This window comes from Camelus dromedarius, chromosome 19 (genome assembly GCF_036321535.1).
Source record: "Camelus dromedarius isolate mCamDro1 chromosome 19, mCamDro1.pat, whole genome shotgun sequence".
Lineage (NCBI taxonomy): Eukaryota > Metazoa > Chordata > Mammalia > Artiodactyla > Camelidae > Camelus > Camelus dromedarius.
Window position 1 is genome coordinate 1,272,375 of NC_087454.1, and position 17,945 is coordinate 1,290,319.

At 53.6% G+C, this 17,945-nt stretch overlaps 1 protein-coding gene across 3 annotated transcripts in view; it reads right to left on the reverse strand.

Annotated features, from left to right (window-relative positions):
- The window catches only part of GMDS (GDP-mannose 4,6-dehydratase), a 455,535-nt gene that overhangs the window by 416,850 nt on the left and 20,740 nt on the right, over positions 1-17,945 (reverse strand). The gene's annotated exons all lie outside the window — the stretch shown is intronic.

Sequence of the window (17,945 nt, forward strand, 5' to 3'; positions counted from 1 at the left end):
AAAACAAGTCCCCAACTTAAAAATAACACTGCCTTCCCCGCCGGGCTTCACTGCCAGCTGCTATTCACGCGCGTGCTCCTGCCAGCCCGCGGCAGCGGCGGAGAGGCCCACACCGGCAGGAAACCGGGGCATTTATGACCGAGTTCCTGCGATTGACTTGTGCTCACACAAAATGCCAAGTTTCTCCAGACACAGTACAGCGGCCCCACTGTGGGAGCCTGTGTCCATGCTGCTGTGACGTTTAGGCTGCAATTTCTGTTTCACGTGTCAAGATTTTCTTAAATGATTTTTAAAACGTCCCTGCAGTGTTTTCCATAACGATTTGGAGAAAGTGGTTGACTCTAAAATGCACTTTGTGTTTTCAAAATAGTGTCTAACTGGCTTGCCAAAGAAATGTAAGGAGTCTAGGGGGGTCGCAGTGATGTATCCCTAGACGGGCACCTGCAGGGGCCCTTTCAGGAGGATGAGGGAGGGCGGGAAGCATCTTCACAGCAGTCCCAGAAATGAACCATTTTAAATGGTCATATACTAGCTTAGGAAAACCAATGCGTTTTGAACAAGTAAAAATTACCAGTGAGATAAAATAAGCGTGGCTGGAAATATATCAGCATTTATCATTTTTCTTCAGGGGGTGCGGTGTGGGGAGGGTCTGGTTTCCCTTGAGGCGAGGCTGAGGGCTCTCTGAACAACCTCACACCTCCTTAATCTGAGTGACAGGCATTCTTAAAGAAAGCTGCTGCAGACAGTGGCAAACCAATGCGTTGGGGTGCCTGTGCTACGAGAGTGCCGCCTGTGCACGGTGTGCGAAGCTCCTGTCCCTGGAGCCGTGGACTGGCCTGTAGCGGAGGCCATGACGCCAACACCTCTTTGTTGGCCGTTATGCAGCAGGGCAGCTCTGTCCTGGTGCTCTGGACCACCAGGGATCACCACCTCATCCTACTGTGAACCTGCAGCAAAGTGCCTGGGCCTGGGCCTGGCCGAGCGCTCCGTCCGGCTGAGCCCAGGCCCCCGGCAGGGCGTCTGTCTGCCCTCCTACTGAGTCACCGCCAGGCCAGCGCTGAGACAGCCACTGTTCCCACAGCAGAGCTCACCCACAGCGTGTGTCCTGACAGGGAGCCTCTGCCAACACTGACGCTTTTTATGTGAAAACTTTTGCGGAGGGAAGCAGTAATGACTGTCTGCCAAAAGGTCACTATGTCAGAGTCGACCACTTGCCTCTGACAGGTCTTGTTCGCAACGCCTGACGTGCCTCTTCTCACTTCACTCTCCCCGCAGCCTCCCAGGCGGGCGGCGTGCACTCTGCGAACGGGGCAGCTGAGACATGACGAGAGCTGACCAGTGCGCACGGAGCAGCGCAGTGCGGCCTGGGGTCCAGAACGCCGGATTCTTCGCCCTCTGCTCGGGGCACATTAGCCGCGCATAACACTTCCTCACCGACAAGCCCATCTCCTCAAGCCCAGTTCTGCAGCAAACCCCATGCATTCTGCCTCCAACACACTTTCCAAATCCGACCTCTTCCCACCGCGCCCTCCCATCCAAGTCACAATTTCCTGGAATCCAAACCATCCTAACAGCCTCCAGCTGGCCCCCCCACCCTCTGCTGCCCTCTACAGTCCACCCTCCAGCACCGCAGCCGGAACAGGCCTGTCGAACCTCAGATCAGAGCACAACACCCCCCAATTCGTTCCCAGTTTCATGAGAATAAACCCCAAATGCCCGGCCAGGGTCTTCCAGGTCCTCAGAGACGTGGCTCTGCACACGTCAGAGACCTCACCAGGGAGCTCTGGCCTCAGCACCGCGCACCTGCCGCTCGGGCCCCCTGCCTTCTGCTGCCCCGGGCGCTGCATGCCGGCTCCCTTTCCCACGCTCAGCCCAGCCCCCGGGTCTTTGCTTGGCGGGGCTTCTGCATGTGTGTGAGGGCGGCATTCTGACAACGCTGTCGGCCTCCTTAGTGGACACGCTGCCATGCGTGTGCTCTGTTCCATCACGAGTCAGTTTTTCTACGCTGCCTTTTTCAGCAATTTGTCCATCTTTCACTGACGTAGTTTGATGGTAGAACAGAGAACATAATAAAAAGCACCGATATCCAAATCTGAAGTCAAACAAAGGGCCGTTCCGAGTGCTGCTGGATGGCCCTGGGCTCTCACGCCAGGTGGGCTGCACTGACTGGCAAACATGAGTGGTCCTGGGGAAGCGCTGGAAGGCACGGCAAGCCTGAGTACACTCCTCTCTTCCGCTGAGTCACACGCGTGTTTAAGCGCTCCTTCGTGGGTCCACAGTAAATGTGGGAGAACAACTTGAGCAGAAACCACATGGCCATTTTCATCAACTTCAAACCCAACCAGCCCACTGTGGCTGGGCCGACCCCATAAGCGCAGTCCGCTTCGTCTGCTGGAGGGAGGAGATGCAGAAGATCTCAAAGCAGTGGGCCCCACGCCTTGGTCTGCATCTGAATCCCCCGTTACAAAGACTGCTGGGCCCTCCGTCCAGAGTTCTAATCTGAAGGTCTGGGTGTGGCCTGGAGACTACAAACAAGTTCCCAGTTGGTGCCAGAGCCGCTGATCTGGGGAGCATACTCTGAGGACCTGTGTGTAAAGTTTTCCAGGCATATGTGTCCAGGAACAGTGCACTGATACTCTGTAATCTGAGGATTTCCTTACTTGCAACCTGGACTGAGTACTGACTGCTAGGGGCCATGAAGGGAGGAGGGGCACATTTATGAACCCCCCAAGATCTGCTCATTCACGACGTTCACAATTGTGCCGCTAAAGTCGAAGATGACCATGAAAATATAAGTTCCCCAAAACTGGTTGCAGCTGCATCACATAAGAGCAGCCTGGCGGGCAGCAGTCCAGGGCTGGTGCGGCGCTGACGCCAGATCGACAAGCTCCCTCCATGTCTCTGGCTTCCGTCCTTGGTCTGCTTCATCACCCAACACTGCAGCTGGAGCTCCAGACACTGCATCCGCACACCAGGCAGCAGGGAAGGGCTAAGGGGGCGCTCCTCCCCACTCCCTTGCAGCAGCCCTTTCGGAAGCCCCACAGAGCATCACTCCTCGGCCAGAATGCAGGCACAGCATCAGAGTACCTGCTAATAAGGCCGGAAGATGCCGCCCTTCAAGCTCACTCCGAACGGTGAACCACTGACTGGCCTCCAAGGCCACAACAAAAACAAATCACTGCAGCGATAATGACAGAGTTTGGGACTGTCATCAAGCTAGAAAATGTGTATCAGGTTCAAACTGCCCATCAGCTCATCTGCGCTGCTCTGACGAGGCTCAGTGATACTGCTGGAGGCTGAATGCTGTCCACGAGAGCTGTGTGCACACCACCCTTAAATAAAAACAAAAGCGTCCTCCTCTCAGACCCTCCTTCACTTCTGTCAGGAAAGGCCTCCCAGGAAGGTCACCCAGGAGACCGCAATACTGACATTGCCAGAAGCAACTTTCTTAAGCCTGAGGGGGTTACACAAGTAAATTCCTCTGGGTAGGAAGACTTGAGATGATTTCTCTACATGAGGACCTTGGGAATCAAGAAGTTAAGCATGTGTGTACACCTGCCAATCCAGGAGCTCTTCCCAGGCACGTGCAAGACCTGGGCTGCGGGAGGTGAGCTGGCAGAGGTGGACTAGTGTCCCCTTCCCAGATTAGAAAGAATCCGTCCGTCATCTTGAAGCGTGGCCTGTTCTGTCTCCGGCTGTATCAGAGCTGACAGTGTGGCTGCGTTATCACCACTCTCCATCCCGATTCGTGGACGGCAAAACTGTACAAAGAAAGGCCGAGCAACTCACCTCGGGATCCACATTAAGTCCACAGCGAAGGTGAAGCGGGCAGCTACTACTCCTAGGCCACCACACGTTGCAGCCACAGAACCACGTGCCAGGCGTACATGGCGCGGACACACACTTTCCTCACCGCCCCACGGGGCCTGAGGAGGTGGCGCTGCTCACAGCCCAAGGGTCTGCATCAGAGGAAACCGTTCACATGTCTGCTCAAAACCCTCCCCGCAGGCTGAGGGCAGCCCAGACTCTGCACGAGGCCTGTGCAGCTGAAATTCCCAAAGGGAAGTAAAAGCACTTTAGAAAACCGCGTGCCCAAGACGTGGTAATTTGAGAACCCACAATTTCAGAAAGATCGTTTTTCATTATTTTCTTCAAGTAAAACTTGCCCATTTTTGTTAAATAGCTGGACCTAAGGCCTGCAGAACAGATGACAACAAGGCAGCTTTGGCCCACCCGTCTGAACACGCCCTAGCACCAGCCTTACTTAAGGAGAAGCAAGGAAGCCTTGCGTGAAGGGCACCCACCCTTCTCAGCGGCACAGGTAAGAACCCCGGGGCGGCCGCCGGCACGGACGCTCACCCAACACTGCGGCTCTGCCCAGGGACCAGGGCAGGGGCGCGGCTGAACGAGGCCCCAGGCTCAGCTCTGGAAACCCCTTCTGGCACTCCCGGGTCACCGTCCCTTGGGGGTCCCCATCGCCTTACCTATTAGTGAGCGTCCTGGCCTACGGTGCGGACCCAGAGTGAGTACTCACATGGCAGTTGCAAAGAAAGGATACTATCAGAGAAGCCCAGGGCTCAACCCCCAGGCTTCTTACAAAATCTCCTCTCCGGAGGCTGCTTCCTAACTATTCAGGCGTTATCCTTTACGTCAAATGACGACAGCATTCAGGATTAGCACATGACAGGCTTTGCTTGTTTGGGTGTTGTTTCAAGCATCGCTAGGAGACCACATAAGAGCACTGGTGGCCCCGTGCTGAGCTCAGAGTTAGCACCTTTTGCGGGCAGATGCCGCTACGCGTTCCCTTCCAGACGTGACGGCTCATGTCTCCCCAGTCCCAGGACTGCCTTCTCTGCACAACAGGCAGGTGTCCCTGGGCAAGACCTCCTCCAGGACAGGCAGGCCTGGGACACCGGCCGTCTAAGACTTCACAAGTACGAAGTGCAGAAACATAAAAGCCACGTTCAAACCCTGAAGTGTGACGTAGCTTTCACACACCCACACCCAGACACACACTGAAGAGCCGAATTTGAGGAAAACTCCCACTGCGTACACGACTTATACTTAGTGTTACCAAACACGTGCATTTACTGAAATCTCTAAAAACTGGGTAAGTGGTCCTGAAAAAGGACAAACTAAGATATAAAACAGACTAAACCTTAAATTAAGGAGAAAATCTGTCTTGGGGATTTTAACACATGATTTATCACAACGTTTAACACGGAGCTGAAGACTGATTCTTAAGCTATTTCAATGAAATAAAGGCTCTCTGAGCCAGGTGCCCAGCTCAGCACTGCCACGAGGAGCGGCATGAGGACAGGCGGACGGAGGACCCGGGACCTCGCTGACAGCAGCCACGAGGGACAGCCTGGGCGTGCACCCAGGTGACATGCTGCGGCACACAGAAGCAGTGACAAGGACAGCAGCAGTTTGCTCCACCCTGTAGAGAAGCAAGAGGCTTCGTGTCAGCCGAGGTTTCTAGCTATTGAACGAACGTTCACCAACTCCGCTTTTCAATTCCTCTTTTATTATCGTTAACCAGTGTGCATGGAACACTTCACAGACGGCACTTGGAGAAGGCGAGGTCTGGGGCCCGAGAGCCGGGCTCGCGGCCCAGGGCCAGAGCACTGCCTGGGCCAAGCTCTCCTCTGCACCCTCGGCTCCTGCACCCACGCTTGCACGGGCAGAAGGGTGAAGTGCAATCCTGCACACGCAGCACTGAGCGCAGCTGGCCCCGCACACAGTGAACATTCAGGACACCCTGGCTGTCAGGAGACAGCGCGCTGGCGCGTGTCTGCTCACCAGCTGTTTTCTAACGAAATCCCACCCCTCCCCGTGCAACTCGGCCCTGGGAGGGCGCCCACGGTGGGCGAGGGGTGCACACGGCTCAGCACAGACGTGACAGGGGGTCGGCAGCGGGCTTCCCAGAAGAGTGGCCGTACTCCGAAGAGATAGTCGGCTTTCTCAGCTGGCTGGTGTACTGTGCGTCTGCCCCCACCCCGCCCCACCAGGATCCCAGGAGACACAGGAAGGGTGTCTGGGGCGCCCGCGGGGGGACGGCGGCCGAGGCGCCCTCCGGCTGCTGCGCCCGGTCCTCAGCACGGGGCCTGAGCAGGGAGGACACCCAGCAAGTGCCTGCTGCAGGCGTCACAGCAGGAGCCCCGCTCCTGCAAGGGCGCTGACGGAGCATCTGTGTTCCAAATAACACCTGATTATCTTCAACCACTCTTCCTGCTAGCATCCTCTAATGTATACTTTAAACCTCAGATAAGACCAGTACAATAGTACTCTGTCCTGCATGTTTAAGGAGGGCTTCTGCCCAAAGCTGCTCTTTTATAGTGAAATTCCTCCCTTTTTTCAAACTTTCAAAGGACATGTAAGGCAAAAAAATTCTGTTTTTTCATTAGTGCTCTTAAAGTCTTCTGTGCTATAGGATCAGAAAGTATTAGTAAAAATGAGGCCAGAAATTTACTGCAGAATTCCAAATTCCCATAAAAATATTTATTCCATTTGAAAACAAAACTACCAAGTTAACAACTTCTAATCTGTCAGGTAAGCCAAAATGGGAATTAGAATTAAGTACTCCTGCAAGACATAGCACTTAAGCAACTTCCCTGTCATCTTTCCCAGTTCAATCACCTAAAATTCAATTAAGCTTTCAACAATCGATAATTCAACCCATCCCTTCTAAGTTACAGTTCATTCAATTAAGTAATTACAGTAGAACTGTGTGGAGAACTTCATAGTGCCTACTTGTTTTTCATTCAGAACCTGTGTTAAATTTCTCTGTAATTCAATTGATTAAAAAGTCAACTAGATGTGCTACGTTATGATGTGATAAAGAGAAGTTACACTCCCTCGGACATGAGCTTTTTGTGACATCTGGATTTAATTACAAAGCACCAGCACTTCAGCTGACTCCCTGAGTGTTATCCTCAAGGCTGTAATTTTCTACCTGGGGCTGTTAGAGTCCAGGAAGGCCTTTCTCAGTGACTTAAACACGCAAGCACATGAACACATTAACGGTTTAGAATTTTCCCCAACTTAGACAAACCTGTTTCAGCAGAGAGCATTTGCAGGACTACAACTCTGAAGAATATGCATGACAGGAAAAGAAATGAAAAATCAAATGGACAAAACTGTGAGACCATTACAATTTTTAGAAAACAATACAAGTTACAAGACACTCCCTATGCAGTTAGAATTGACACTTAAACGTGCGTCTTCTCTGAGAAAGGCACATCTCCATGCAGTTGCGTGAAAAGCGCGCTTGCTGCAGAAAACGTCTCCGGCGGCCTTCGCACTAGGAAGGGGCTGCTTACTCTTCTGGCTGTCTCTTCCAGGAAACTGAAGTGACATCAACTCTTGAAAACTAAATTAGAAATGCTGAGTTTTACTGCTTGAGAATGACCTTAAGATCATCATGCACTTGCGTGGCCCAACACGGACTCTGACCTCAGACCACAGAGCACATTGTTATCTTCCAATTAAGTAAAAAGAGTCATTTTTTTTCTGAATAGCTAGTTCTGTTTTAAAAAAAAATCAGTTTAAATTTTTAAAAAGAAAAGTGTCACTTTTTCTTACAGTTTCTCCTGTGTGGCACGTGGCTTTGACTTCTCTGCAGGCGGCTGAAGGACCCAGGGCCAGGGAAGTGAAAACCACCCCCGGCTGCCCCTGACTCCCCAACTCCCTTACCTCGGTAACGGGCACACGGGGTCTCACTGCAAATCTCCATTCACAGCATGGACTGGAAATCGTAAAACCATAGCGCAGAACAAGGTCAACAGAAGGGAGCAGGTGTGACTCAGGAAAGCCATCTTAGCCCCTCTAGACTCAAAGGTGCCTCAGAATCCTTGGCCAGGAGTCCCCCGAGTTACGGGTGTTGGTGAGGCCCCGAGGAGACCCCTGAAGCCCTCAGGCCTCGTTCCGGCTGCTCACCCACCCATCACTGACTCGCGGGGACGGGAGGCCCACTAACCCACTAAGCTTTCCAGCTTCCAGTTTTCTTCTCTCGTGAAATGGAAATTCAACATAGACCCGACAATCCTGAAGGAGCAGCTGTAGGAACTAAATGAGATTTTTGATGTTCACTGACTTGGAAAAAAGAGCAAATAAAATACAAATGAATTTTGTCATAAAGGTACAGAGTTCTATTACTGGGGGCAGGGGCACAGGTGGAGTAAAATACTGAATGAAACCGTGGCAGGCCTGGAAGGCCCGGTCGCAGTGCGGGCAGACGCACCCACAACGAGCAGGCCGAGGCGGGCAGGGGGCCGTGGGGCCGCGTCTCTGGGTCTGAGCTCAGATCTCAGGAGGGGGACCAGCAGCAGCGAGGGACTTGGGGGCGACAGCTGTACACGTGCCGGTACAAAGGCACCTGCAACGACTGAGAAGCTGCTCAGCGTGGAACAGCTGACAGGCCAGCCTGTGCAACAAGGCACGTGGGTCGTGGCCGAGCACCCAGACCAGGGCGGCCAGGGCTCACCCCCAGAGGCAGAGGAGGACAGAACCCCCGCTCCCCGAGCTGCTGGTCCAGTAAGAGATCACAGCATGGCGTGGCAAATGCGTACTAAGCCCCATGACGCGCAAAACACAGCACCAGACGCCACGCCCAAGAGAGAAACGAAGCTCCGACCGAAGTCCGTGCTGCAGCAGCAGCACAATAAACAAAGGAAAGACTGTGCGTTTTTTATTTAAAGACTTTCAACGTGAAAATAAACCTGCCCTGAGCTCCCTGGAGAAATAACTGATTCCAGATTTGGAGCAGAAAAACACAGGGACGGTCCGGTCACCCCAGGAAGCGGCGGAAGCAGAGACCACCACAGCGGCACCAGAGGACGCCGAGGCCACAGGCCAGGCCACGTGAGCAGCAACAAAGCACCGCGGACCGGAACACGGCAGAAATACGGAATCCACGAGTCAGTAACGGTGCCAAAAAACAGGCCATTAGAAGACAGGATGGACCAACTCAGTAAAAACTGATTAAGAAAAAGAACTGACTATTTTGTCTTTCCTGTGCCTCAGGATAACCAAGCTTCTCTTTTTAGAAGTATTTCAGCTGATTGATGAAGAAGGGGCTACAGAATTCCACTGTCACCACTTTGCAGCCTCTAATAAAACAATGGATCCTGACAGTGACCCTCCATGGCTGCTGTCACTACAGGGAGAAAAACAAGATGTGCTACACCTCCCGACGGAAGTCCAGCCGCAAACGACCCGACCCGTGCCCTCGCCCACCCCTGCATCGAGACCGAGGCTGACCAAGCCTTCACACCTACGACCACCTCAGGAAGCACGGGGGTGGGAGTGGCTGAGCCAGCCAGAGTCACGCTACGGGCACAAGACACAGCGAACAGCTGATACCTTCATCCAAGAGAGGCGAGAGACACAGAGACAGAGACACTGAGAGAGACAGAGAAAAAGACAGAAGCACAGAGACAGAGAGACAGAAAGGACTGAGAGAGACAGAGACAAGGAAATACAGAGACAGAGAGAGAGACAGAAGCAGAGAGACAGAGGGGAGAAGGGAGAGAAAGATGGGGAGGGGCAGCGACAAGGAGGCAGGAAGGGAGAGAAGGTAGGAAGGAGGGAAGTGGTTTAAGGAGATTAAAAGACTTAAGAGACACAAGCCAATTGCAACATATGGGCCTTATCTGGATGCTGATTCAAGCAAACAAATCATTAAAAACAACTGCGAGACAACTGGAGAAATCTGAATACTGACAGATACCTCATTGTTCGCATTAAGTTGTTAAATACAATAATGGCAGTACGGTTGTTTTTAAAGAGAATCTTTTACAGATAAAATTACTCTAAATAAATACAGCTGTAATAATGTGCCCAGAATTTGCTGTTAGAAACTTGGGGGAGGGGGTCATGGAAGAATATAAAGCTACACATGAAATAAACTTTGCTACCAGCTAATAATTGTTGCATCGCAGAGTGACAAGTATGTGGAGGACCAATATGCTGTGACTTCCATTTTAGTGTATATTTGAAAATTTCCTTAATAAAAAGTTCAAACTCATAAATAAAGTTGCCTTATATCATTTTCAGGGTAAGGTAGAGTATAAGTAAAAATTTTAAATATTTGGGATTAAAATGCCTTTTTAAAGAGGACGATGTATACAACTTTAAAGGACTCATATCAGGGAATAATTTTAATTGCTAACTTTATAGTATTTAAAGTTCAGGAACAGGTGGATGACGTTGTTAAACTCTGTAAAGAGAGTAACGGTCAGTGTCACTTCCCAGTGCCCAGATCCACGATCAGTGAAACGTGGACACTGAGAGAAGCGCGCTGTCTGCTGACGCAGGGCTGTAGAAAAGCAGCCGCAGCTGGACCGGAGGGGCAGGCGCGCCGCAGGGGCCCTGTGCGTGCGTCTGTGCCCGTGCACACACCTGCTGCACACATGCCTCTCCGTGCACGAAGGTCCAGGCTTCAGTCCAAGGGTCTGAAATCCAAGAAGAGTTTTTAAAAAACCATCTCATTTAGAACTGCTACGGCCGATTCTCACAGATGAAAATTTTACTTCTAAGGATAAAACAGAATTACTAAGTTCAGGTGTATCCCGAGCACACGGCATCTCACATGTGCTCCAGGTACACTACACACCCGACCTACCCGCACAGGGGCCCCTGCCTGCGTGACCCCTCCCCTGGGGCCCCTGCGTGGGTAGGTCCTCTTTAGAGTCCTCTTTAGAGACACTGAACTCAACCACCCCCACACCGGGGACCCCTCCAGCCACCGTGCCCTTGGGCCCAAGCCCAGCATAGCCCGCCCACCACCAGCACAAGGACCGAAGTGGCACAGGCCCCCACGCACACACCCGTCTCCAGCTGCTCACTGAGTCCTGGGGGCCAGCAGTGCTCCGACCCCGCCAGGCAAGGGAGGTGGGCTAGAAGGTGGGCAGGAGAGGTGGGCGGGGAGCTGCGGCGACCCCTCCACGCGGGGGTCAGTGGTACCTGGTGAGCAGGGCCCCAGGGGAGAGGGGTCGTGATCATCAGAAGCCAGTGTCTGTGAAGCCCTTGCTGGGACACCTCACTGTGATCTGCTTAAAACCTTCTCAGCCCCCCTGCGCCCCCACCCTCCCACCTGGCCCTCCCCTCTTCTCCCCTCCGGCTTCTCCTCCACTCCCACCAACCACCCCGCCCGTCACTAGGAAAAGCGCCCTCCCCGGGCTCCTCTGTGCGTCTTCACCTGGACTCGCTCAGTCTGCTCTGCACCCAGAGCTGGGGAGCTCGGCTACAAGTGCTTTCCCGTAATACAGGCCACGGTATATTTGTAATAAACTCTGATGTTGTTATAACACAATGTAACATTTATATAATAAAATACAATAGCATATTGTATATAATACAGTATTTTAGTATTAGGTGAAAGTTCCTATTTGTGGCTTGTTGTTTAATTTTAAAGGAACTGTATATATAACTTCACCAACTTGCTTTTGAACTCTGTCTTTCGCTGAGGTGTGAGGCGAGAAAAGGCCTCCCAACCCCGTTTTAAACACTGAACATCAAGCCACGCTTGCAATAATTTGGTAAATGACTTACGAAGTGATGGTCCCCTCAGGAAGTCCAAACACGCGGACCTCTCAGCACACTCAGGGCCTGGCGCACACAGGCACCCGGACGGCCCAGCTGCTGTTAACCTTCGTGCGACTTAGATGGTAAGTAAAATGGCTTTTGGTGCGGGTCACGGCGTTTCAGGGCACTTTAATGAAAGTAAGAGAACGCGCTGAGGGCAAGGCGGCCCTTCCTCTTCTCTGGACGGCCCAGCCCCACGAGGGCCCGGTGCACACCGCCCACCGCGGGAACACTTACGGAGTGAACCAGAGCCAAAGCTCCCAAGAAACAACAGCCCTTCTTTGAAAGAAGGAAAGACAAGATGAGCTTTGCTCCAGATGATAAAAAGTCAAGCAATATTTTACTCATGTTCACTCGGGCTCTGGGGCTGTTTCAGCTGTGTCTCCAAGACTGACTGAAAGCAGACGCTCCCGGGCCCCAGGGGCGCGGAGCAGCGGCCGGTAAAGCCCAGCGTCACACGGGCCTGGGGACCCGGGGTCTCCCCGTCACCTCTCCCCACAGCCGCACCCTGACCACACAGCAATCTCCAACCCAAGCCTGACGAGCCATTTTCTAACTCACCCCTTTTTAAAAAACATCAGCAGAGCTGCAAGGAAAACCTCAGGGAGCAAAAGGAAAAGAAAGCTGCAGGGTTACAATGAACTCATCTGAGTACCAAGATAACCAGAATCCACCCTCTGGAAACTGGGAGGTTAAAGGGAAGGAAAGTGACAAACAACAAAACGGACCCCACCTTTCTGCGCCTCGAAAGACCCAGGCTCCCTCTCCTCATGGTTGTACTGAGAAAACCTAGGGATGGAAACACCTGCGCCCACACGAGGTGCCAGATGACAGCAGAGCAGTCACATCAGGAGACCCAGGAACCACAAAATACCTGAGTCCACCACTGTCTCCTGGATCACGGGCCTGTCTCTGCCGGACACTAAGGGATGCACCTCGGGGAGCGGAAAGCAGGCGCCTGCCCGCCCCACCCTAGAGAGCGCAGGACTCTACCGCAACCTGTGTTTTCATCCCTCCCATGTGACAGCCCTTCAAGAAACCTAGACACGGGCGTTTGTGATGTGGGATGCTTTACACAGTTTAATGTGTGTGTATTTTCAAGTGTTTCAGAGAAGAGATGACACACCACTTGCTGTGAGCTGGGCTCTGTGCCAACAGCCCTGCACTCAAGGGTCAATTATCCTCATTCAATAGATTGAGAAACCGAGGTTCTGGGGGTGAAGTTTATCGGGTCACAAAGTCCCAAAACCGGACCCAGAGCCTGGGCCCTTCATACCCAACCTGCTGTGGCCTGCTCCCTCCACACCAGCACGGTTGTTACTTAGCCCCTCGTTCAAAGAGAAGGTGCCACTCCCCTGAGCAGCAAGTCCATGCCTCCAGGGGCCCAGGCTGCATCTTGGCACATTCGGGACACATCTAAGAAGATGAATAAGAATGTAAATTGCTCAGAATTATAAATGCTCTATAGCTGTTTGCTGAGGCGATTTCCCAGCCAAGGTTAGGTAACGTCCACTGCGAAATTCCTCCGGACGACAGTCAGTATGGCTCCTCTGTGTGAGGGAGGACGTGGGCCCTGAGGCCAGCTCCGAGCACAGGGAGCAGCCAGTCCCCGCCAACCATCAGTGTCCATCTCACCGACACTGCGCCTGGAAGCAGAAGCCGCTCCTTCCCTCCCCTCGCCACGGGCTTCCAAGACCAGGCTGCACAGCATGCCTGCACCGACTCGGCGCCCAGGCCAGCCCGCCGCGGGCCCACGCGGCCGCCCCACGGGCCCAGGGCCCACCCGGGTCCCCAGACAGTTGTCTGAGGCCACGGGTCCTCCACCCCGAGCTGAACACGGCACACAGGCCACAGGCTCAGGTGCGCCTCTGACAGGAGGGCTGGGGAGGGAGCCTCACCTGGACACCTATTCATACTCTCCGTATTTAAATTAGGTGAATTATGACACACTCAAAAAATGGATGAAATTTTAAAATAAAATAAAATCTGAGTAAAAGCGAGATTCTCAGGGAGCTGGGAGCCCACGTCCCTCCAGCTCCAAGCGCGGAACCAGGTGCCACTGCGATGCTACCTGCTAGAGAAGCAGCGAAAGTGACCACCACTTCTGTGCCCATCTTGTCACAGACCAGTCACCTCAGCTCGAGGACCACGCAGTGGATGGACCGTCCTACTGGGCACTGACTTCAACAGGGAAATCCAACAAAAATGTGCCCAGATTTCAGCAAGTTGCTTTTTTTCTCATATACCATGATTTGTGCGAGCAACTGTATTTCTCTCTGTGTTTTGGTTGCAGTAAAGCTTAGAGACAAAGCTGTGCCTCCTCTGAGAAGGGGTCCACGGTACTCTGCACCTGGCTTCACTGCAGAATTCCACCCTCACCTTCAGTGCCGCCATTCATTCACCCGTCCACATGACTTCAACTGCATTTTACCTTGTCTGGGCTCCCCTAGATACAGTATTACATTATCATAAAGTGTCATCGAAAATGTTCCTTTACAAAGTGACCTTAGTGAATTTCACAGTATGAGTAAAAGACTTCATTAGAAACTCTTACTATTAAAGCAGTCCCAAACAAAAACAAAAGGAAAGATTACTTTCAGAACGCACTGTGCAGTATGAGACAGACTGGTAGCCTCGGCCCACAAGGCAAGCAGGAAGCTCAGTGCGGCCCCTTTAAGAGGCAGCCAGGCCACCATGAGGAGAAAAAAGAGAAAATGAAAGCTGAAGGGTCAAAAAGAAACAGGTCATCTTAAATAAGAAATAGAAGTTATACAGAAACTCCACCCAGATTATTCTCCAAGATAATGAAAAACAAAAGACATGTTTCTGATGGGCTCACCCACCCAGAGCTGATTAGCAAGAAGCATCTAACCTGCGGAATTTGGACAAGCGACAGTCACAGCGTCAGAGCCGCAAACTCAGGACACCGCGGGAACAGCCCCCCCGGGAAATGCACTCTGGCGCTGAGTTCTGGACCTTCTCAGGGGTCCACTCGGACCCTCGTTTTGATCCGACTGCAGACCTAATTCCCCTGAGGATTACAGACCCCACCTGCCACTGTGACGGGTGACTCCTCGCCTTGGGGTGGTTCCCAAACCGCCACTCTTCTCCCCAGTCTGCTTCCACTCCCACCGCTCGTCTCAGACCCTTTGGCCCAAACTTCTCCACCCCTCCACCTTCTCACTCTCTCACTGCGCAGCTGCTCTGCGTGCACCACGGGCTCACGCCGTGGAGACTGGGTGGGACAGAGGCTCAGTCCTCGAGCCATCGTCATTCTGTCCAGGAAGACAAGCAAGTGGAGAAGACGTAAGGCAGAGAAACACTGCTGTGACCCAGGCAACCACCAGCTGAACGGGGTGGCTGGGGAGGCCGGGCAGGGGCGGGCTCCGGGCGGACGGGCAGTCGGTGGGCACCTCAGGCCTGGGGGTGGTGTGGAGAAATGTGTGCACGGAGAGAGAACTCAAGAGAGGCTAAGAAAGATACTGTGATGGTTAACTTTCTGTGTCCTCTGAGCGGGACTACGGTGCCCAGGTATTTGGTCAAACACAGTCTGCAGGTCGCCATGAAGGTATTCTGTACTGTGACCAATGCTCAGAGCAGCAGACCTGAGTAAGGCAGGCACCCCCCACCCCTACCCCCACCCCCAGCGGAACGGGCTCCATCCGCTCAGCCAAAGGCCTCACCCAAGGAGGTAGGACTCTGACTCCAGCCCCCTTTGGACTCAGGACTCCCTGCAATGTCAGCTCTCCCCGGGGTCTCCAGCCGGCCCCGTGGATTTTGGGTTTACTAGACTCCCAGGTAAGCCAGTTCTCCTCGTAAACCTCCGCCTTCCTGAATCCACACACCCCACCCCCGGAGACCCTGACGAATGCAGATATGGGGAGCACCGGATGCCGGGGTGCACACGCCTGGCAGAGGGGCAGTGCTGCAGAGGCAGGAAAGCACTGGTCACCAGGGGCCCAGGTGCTGGGGGGTCACACGTCCCCTTCGGCAAGAGAGCCACCGAGGGGTGACGAGACCAGATGGTCATTTTAGCTGGAACTCACTGGCAGCAGATGAACGGAAAGGGGGAGGCAAGAACTGCGGCCAGGGAGGAGGGGACTACAGCACCCCAGGCAGGACTCGGGGACCCAGCGGGGCGGCGAGGGGACCACAGACACAACTGCGGGAGCCCCGTGACTGGGTGAACCCAGCAGGACCTGGTGGGGACGGAAGGCGTGGGGGAAGAGGGCAGGATTTCTGACCTTGGCTCTGAACTCGCTGGGAACAGAACGATGAGCAGGATGGAGGGAAGGGCAAGCTCACCTCTAGCCAGTGGAGCCGGAGCTGCCTACGAAACAGCTCCCTGGAAACGCTGAGGCGTCCAGAACAGTTCCGACTGGAGACAGCGCCCCGGGACTCCCGAGAGGGGAGAGGCTGCAGCTGCAGCCACAGGCCGTAGCAGGACAGGGAAGAGAGCCTGGAGTGGGACCTTAAGATGCAGCCACCTTTGTGGGGTCAGGGAGGAGGAGGCGGCAGCACTGACCGTGAGGAAGAAGAAAAACCAGGAAAAAGTGCCTCGTGGCGACAGCGGGGCCGAGAAAGCTAGGAAGACAACGACAAGTGTTTAGCCACGAAAGGTCTTCAGTGACCTCAGATACTGGGGTTTCAGGCTGTGACGGGAGAGTAACCAGTGCAGTGAGGTGGACAGTCCTTAAGAGAGGAGGCAGTGGGCACGGTGACTGCAGACACTCTGCTGTGAGGCCGCGGGGCAGTCAGTGGAGGCGCTCTTCACGTTCCTGCAGACGCAGACCTTCGCTGTAACTCAGCTTTCACTGCAGGGGCTCTAACGGGTACATGACCTGAAGGCAGCCCCTGGGCGCCAGACTCAGACGACCAGGCACCCCCAGTGCGGGAGTGATGGCCAAAGCCCTGCGATGCGCCAATAAACTGGAAACTGTCTTCAATTTGCAACCAACTGCTTCCCAATTAAAAGATCCCAACAATGCTTCTTGTAGGAAAAATACATTAACTGTAAGAGTGCATCAGGTAGTTTTAACCTTTCAGCATGTAAGGCTATCATTACAGGAGCAAAAGGGATCAGTGCTCAGAAATGCTCAGTGGAGCTCGGTATTGCTGTCTCAGAACACGTGTGGACAACGTCCCGAGCACAGCGCTTGCTGACTGACACCCAGTCCCCGCACAGAAACATGGCTGCTCAGACACGAAAAGAAGAGCTGGTGGGGTGTCCTGTCTAATGAGAGCACATCTACAGGGAAGCAACTCTGGGGCAAGGAGACTAGCGCCCAGGTGGTAATAGTGAGAGCGTGAACAGTGAGAACGTCTTACTACCCGCCAGGGGCCGGGCGTGTCCTCCCTGTGTCCTCAACATGCATGTCTCATCCACCCTCACCCTCCGAGGCAGGCAGCATTGCCGTGCCCATTTTATAGAAGAGAAAACCGAGGCGCAGAGAGGCCTCAAAGCTACACATCGAAGAACTGGAAGACAGGTGCATCTGCGTGACTTCAAACCCAGGCCTGTATCGCCTGGACGTTCTGAACGGCAGGGGCCAGAACACACTGCGCCTCCGCCTGACTGAGGGCCCTGCTCCTGCCACGTAGCTCATCCGGCTGGTCCGGGTGCTCCCTGGGAAGCATGAACTGCTGCCAGCCCACATTTTCCAGTCTGCGTCCGGATCAGCGTGTTTGCTATAGACCAACACTGATGATCAATATCGCAGCAAAAAGGAAGCAGAAAGGCACCTGCAATTACACATCAAGCTGGATCAGGAGGGAAAGACCGTAGAACGTCAGCACAGAGTAGAACAAGGAAGTGCTCACAGGGCGGGACACGGGGGTGGGTTCAGGAAAGAGGTCTCCACCGGACCTCGACCTGCAAACATCCTGAGTGCTCCTTCCAGAGTCTATTTAATTAAGATTCCACTGTTTGTTTTCTAAGCTCTCCTAAGGCACAGTGAGCACCTACAAGGCAACCCGGGGATGCAGGAGGGCAAGGACCGCAGGAGGGCGGGGACAGCAGGTACAGAGCTCCTGTATCTCACTTCCAGCATGTGAACTCTGTCCCCGGATAAGCTGTTCCCACTCCGAGCCCTGAAGGCCTAACCTCACAAAGAAGAGGGAAGGTCTCCCTGTGCAGGGGGGCAGGGGGTTGACAACTGTGAAAAGAAAGAAACGGGGGTGGGGGGAAAGAAAACAAGTCACACAAGGAACAGTCTCTAAGAGATGACACCCAGCAGGGTGGGCAGTCAAGACTCCCACCCTGTGCTCTGTCTCCTTCCCACAGCTCCCCACGTCCACACAGCACAAGGCCAACTTTCAAGAGGAGGAAATCCACAGAAATCCAGACGGAACCTTCAGCA